The following is a 6,000-nucleotide window of genomic DNA, read 5'->3' on the forward strand; positions in this document are numbered from 1 at the left end:
GGTGAAACTCTTATGTTTATTAAACTCGATTTGCAACGGTGTAATTCACACATATCACCACAGGAGGTCGAAACACTTTTATGTTTATTAAACTCGATTTGCAACGGGGTAATTCACACAAATCACCACAGGAGGGTGAAACCCTTTTATGTTCATTAGACTCGATTTGCAATGGTGTAATTCACACAAATCACCACAGGAGGGCGAAACTCTTTTATGTTTATTAAACTCGATTTGCAATGGTGTAATTCACTAAAATCACCACAGGAGGGTGAAAGACTTTTATGTTTATTAGACTCGATTTGCAATGGTGTAATTCACACAAATCACCACAGGAGGGTGAAACCCTTTTATGTTTATTAAACTCGATTTGCAACGGTGTAATTCACACAAATCACCACAGGAGGGTGAAACCCTTTTATGTTTATTAAACTCGATTTGCAACGGTGTAATTCACACAAATCACCACAGGAGGGTGAAACACTTTTATGTTTATTAAACTCGATTTGCAACGGGGTAATTCACACAAATCACCACAGGAGGGTGAAACACTTTTATGTTTATTAGACTCGATTTGCAATGGTGTAATTCACACAAATCACCACAGGAGGTCGAAACACTTTTATGTTTATTAAACTCGATTTGCAACGGGGTAATTCACACAAATCACCACAGGAGGGTGAAACACTTTTATGTTTATTAAACTCGATTTGCAACGGTGTAATTCACACAAATCACCACAGGAGGTCGAAACACTTTTATGTTTATTAAACTCGATTTGCAACGGTGTAATTCACACAAATCACCACAGGAGGTCGAAACACTTTTATGTTTATTAAACTCGATTTGCAACGGGGTAATTCACACAAATCACCACAGGAGGGTGAAACCCTTTTATGTTCATTAAACTCGATTTGCAACGGGGTAATTCACACAAATCACCACAGGAGGGCGAAACACTTTGATGTTCATTAAACTCGATTTGCAATGGTGTAATTCACACAAATCACCACAGGAGGTCGAAACACTTTTATGTTTATTAAACTCGATTTGCAACGGGGTAATTCACACAAATCACCACAGGAGGGTGAAACCCTTTTATGTTCATTAAACTCGATTTGCAACGGGGTAATTCACACAAATCACCACAGGAGGGCGAAACACTTTGATGTTCATTAGACTCGATTTGCAATGGTGTAATTCACACAAATCACCACAGGAGGGCGAAAGACTTTTATGTTTATTAGACTAGATTTGCAATGGTGTAATTCACACAAATCACCACAGGAGGGTGAAACCCTTTTATGTTTATTAAACTCGATTTGCAACGATGTAATTCACACAAATCACCACAGGAGGGCGAAACTCTTTTATGTTTATTAGACTAGATTTGCAACGGTGTAATTCACACAAATCACCACAGGAGGGCGAAAGACTTTTATGTTTATTAGACTAGATTTGCAACGGTGTAATTCACACAAATCACCACAGGAGGGTGAAACCCTTTTATGTTTATTAAACTCGATTTGCAACGGTGTAATTCACACAAATCACCACAGGAGGGCGAAACTCTTTTATGTTTATTAAACTCGATTTGCAACGGTGTAATTCACACAAATCACCACAGGAGGGTGAAACTCTTATGTTTATTAAACTCGATTTGCAACGATGTAATTCACACAAATCACCACAGGAGGGCGAAAGACTTTTATGTTTATTAGACTAGATTTGCAACGGTGTAATTCACACAAATCACCACAGGAGGGTGAAACCCTTTTATGTTTATTAAACTCGATTTGCAACGATGTAATTCACACAAATCACCACAGGAGGGCGAAAGACTTTTATGTTTATTAGACTAGATTTGCAACGGTGTAATTCACACAAATCACCACAGGAGGGTGAAACCCTTTTATGTTTATTAAACTCGATTTGCAACGGTGTAATTCACACAAATCACCACAGGAGGGCGAAACTCTTTTATGTTTATTAAACTCGATTTGCAACGGTGTAATTCACACAAATCACCACAGGAGGGTGAAACTCTTATGTTTATTAAACTCGATTTGCAACGGTGTAATTCACACAAATCACCACAGGAGGGCGAAACACTTTTATGTTCATTAGACTCGATTTGCAATGGTGTAATTCACTAAAATCACCACAGGAGGGTGAAACATTTTAAAGTTCATTAGACTCGATTTGCAATGACAAAAAGTATGTGTTAAGGTTTGAACTATGAAAAAAGTAATTAAATCTAACGTGAAAGACCAAACCAGCCCTGAGTTCGACACAATCTCTGTGGTAGAGGATCATTGTTTGATCAAACTTTTTTTTCTCATTGTTTTCACACTACAAACAAGATAAAGTTATTATAACGCACATTTATTAGTTGAAACTCAGAGGTGTAATGGGTAAACGAGTGCCTTTGAATCACAACACTGAAACAGAGACCTGTGATCAAATCCCACAGACATGATGAACATCTTTTCCTCAACTTAAGTTAAGATCAAATCTAAATGACCTTAAAAACATCATCAGTGCATCTCAGGCTCTGTGGCTCAGTGGATAGTCGTCTCCCTTTCAAACCAGAAAGTTCTGGTTCAAACCCAACATTTGCTAAAGTTCTTCATCATTTAACACAAAGCTCTGGATCAAACCTGTTGAAAACGCTCTTCATCTCTGCAGTCTCAGTGGCTCAGGAGAGAAAGCGTTGTGTTTCAATCACAGCGTCCTGAGTTCAGATCACACTATTGCTGACTTTCAATCGTTCTCATTAGACAAGGAGTCCCAAAAAACAGTTATTGTTGTGAAATCCATGATGGGCGAGTGGATAAACACACACTCTCAGAGGACAAGACTGTAATGAAGACATGGGATCTCACTTCAAATCTCACTTTAACTGCTTTATTGGAAACTCTCAGGATAATAGTGAAATACAAGTTCCTTCACATGAACAGACAAGAGATCTGTGGCTCACAGGTAAGAGCGCTGCCTCACGGTTCAGAGGTTGCTGGTTCAATCCCAGCCGGGTCTCTGCGATAGGAGTGTGTGGTGTGTGTGTGTGAGCGGTGCGTGCCCAAACGAGGGGGAAACCAGTGCGGTCTCCCCCCGGAGCTTCCGGCACAGTCACCAGCAGCGGTTATGCTTTTGGACAACAGGAGTGGCCCTTCAAAAAGAAAGTGATGGGAACCTACATGTTTAGCACAGTAAAACACACAATCACACATCATATACATTACCTGTCCATGAGCAGAAGTCCATCATTACAGTCAATGTCTGTCACACGACTCTGAGCTCTGCTTCTGTTGGCCGGGTTTACGCTCCACAACACATCACCGATTCTGTAGAGTCACGGCATAATCAAATATATCATTACGCACTGTACATCTAAACAAAAATCTGAATTTACAAAAAATGGTCTAAAATTAAATCTGTTATACATCACTAATGCTGTATAAATCAATGTACTGTTCGTCTTGTTTAATTAAATTACTGTCTTACAGGCCACAAAATTATTAAAACACTGAATAAAACTAAAAACTATAGTTTTGTAATTCTTACTAGTAACAATTCAATTGTAGAGCTCCGTAATTAAAAATGAATGGAAGTCAATGGAGACATATGACTAGTAAAAATTAATTTGTAGAGCTCTCTAATTGTAATTGCTACTAGTAAGAATTGAATTGTAGAGCTCTCTAATTGAATTCTTACTAGTAAAATTGCAATTACGACGAGTAACCTGTGTACAATTTAAGCTAAACCGGCTTGCCATATATTCTTGGTATCAACAATTGAATTGCTACTAGTAAACTTTTTCATTTTTGATATCTGAAAATGTATTTCTGAAATCAATATTATTTCAGATATCTAAAATGGCTTTCTTACTAACAATCACATTCATGATATCAGAAATGAACATTGTCACTAATGAAAATTAAATTATTGATATAAAAAATGAACATTGTTACTAGTAGCAATTCAATTGTTGATATCAAGAATAGACATTTCAACTAGTGACAGTTTAATTCTTGATATCAAAAATAAAGGTTTTTACTAGTAAGAATTGTATTTCTGATATGTGAAATTGGAATTTCAACAAGTAAGAAATCAATTCTTGATATCAACAATGGATTTTGACAGATTACCAATTACAGATATCAAGAATTATAGTTTTTACTAGTTGAAATTAAATTGTTGATATCAAAAATTAGCATTTTAACTAGTGAAAATTTAATTGTTGCTATCAAGAATTAGCATTGTTACTAGTGGAAATGTAATTTCTGATATCAAAAATTGCCATTGTTATAGTAGAAATCTAATTCCTGATATCAATAACTATCATTTTAACTTGTAAAAATTTAATTGTTGATATCAAGAATTAGTATCCTGGAAATTAATAAATTTAAAACGGCTTGCCATACAGGAAGTAGAAAAGCATGAAGCAACAGGAGAACATCAGAGCTTCACACAACTCCTGCTGACTCTCACATCAATCCAGAAAACACTGCAATAGTCCTTCTTAGTACACTTTACAGTGTGAATATCAGAGGGCGATTCATTCAGAGACTAAAAAGGTAACGCTACAACTAGCGATTGATTTGCTATAGCGCGAGCAAGTCATTTGACAAGAGAAATTGACTTTATGCGGAAAGTTACTTACAGGTGAGTCGCGTGACACTCGTTTCCTTCATTTTATCCATCTGTGTGTCGGTTTTATTTGCAGTTGAGCTGGAAAATGTGCTGATAAAGTGACATTAAGAGCTGTCATCTTCTCATCTGCAGGATCTGCACGTGTTGTTGTGATTGTCATCATCAAGCGTCATGTTGTCAAGCAGCAGAAGTGTCAGACTGAAGGAGAAACCCGCTTCTGCCGCCGAGTGGAGCGAATGAAGAACTGCACTTTACTCTCGGATTATAGTGGCGAGATCACATCTGAGACAAAGAGTCATGAAGCAGCAACAGAAACATGTTTAAATCCCACAGATGCAGTGGCCATCTTTCACAAAGCCTGAGCCTTCGTTTTGTTACTTCATACACCTACATAAAGATACAAGCTTTGTGAAGTAGAACATAATTGTTTGTTAATTGTTTGTTCACCAATGACAAAAACTATGTCTTGAGGCTTGAACTACAAAAAAAAGTAATCAAATCTTATGTAAAAGACCATAAAGACCTGGGCTGGGATTTCTCGGACAATAACCAGCAGTGGTTATATTTTACCTCAAATGTTTACTTATATAAAAAATATCCAGGCTCAGGCAACAATTTTACAGCTGTTTTTTCCAGATAACCAGTTACTGCACCAGGATCCAGACTAGGGCTTCTCCTCATTCCTCCAATCAATCCATTGTTGATTTTTTGGAGATCTGACCAGGATTCGAACCAGCAACCTCTGAAACGTGAGGCAGCGCTCTTACCTGTGAGCCGCAGATCTCTTGTCAGTTCATGTGAAGGAACTTGTATTTCACTATTATCCTGAGAGTTTCCAATAAAGCAGTTAAAGTGAGATTTGATCCCTTGTCTTCATCACAGTCTTGTCCTCTGAGAGTGTGTGTTTATCCACTCGTCCATCATGGATTTCACAACAATAACTGGTTTTTGGGACTCCTTGTCTAATGAGAACGATTGAAAGTCAGCAATAGTGGAATCTGAACTCAGGACGCTGTGATTGAAACACGACGCTTTCTCTCCTGAGCCACTGAGACTGTAGAGATGAGGAGCGTTTTCAACAGGTTTGATCCAGAGCTTTGTGTTAAATGATGAAGAACTTCAGCAAATGTTGGGTTTGAACCAGAACTTTCTGGTTTGAAAGGGAGACGACTATCCACTGAGCCACAGAGCCTGAGATGCACTGATGATGTTTTTAAGGTCATTTAGATTTGATCTCAACTTAGGTTGAGGAAAAAGATGTTCATTGTGTTTGTGGGATTTGATCACAGGTCTCTGTTTCAGTGTTGTGATTCAAAGGCACTCGTTTACCCATTACCCCACTGAGTT

At 37.7% G+C, this 6,000-nt stretch overlaps 1 protein-coding gene across 1 annotated transcript in view; it reads right to left on the minus strand.

Moving 5' to 3' along the window:
* The window catches only part of LOC307157740 (uncharacterized protein), a gene marked incomplete at its 3' end in the record, with an annotated part of 36,975 nt that extends 32,066 nt beyond the window's left edge, over positions 1 to 4,909 (minus strand). Inside the window, exons 1-3 of the mRNA XM_079869659.1 lie at positions 4,664 to 4,909; positions 3,243 to 3,344; positions 3,001 to 3,147 (exon numbers count right to left, since the gene is read on the minus strand). The remainder of the gene's footprint in view (positions 1 to 3,000; positions 3,148 to 3,242; positions 3,345 to 4,663) is intronic.
* Between the last annotated feature and the right edge of the window lie 1,091 nt (positions 4,910 to 6,000).

Source organism: Squalius cephalus, assembly GCF_949319135.1.
Source record: "Squalius cephalus genome assembly, chromosome: 4".
NCBI lineage: Eukaryota > Metazoa > Chordata > Actinopteri > Cypriniformes > Leuciscidae > Squalius > Squalius cephalus.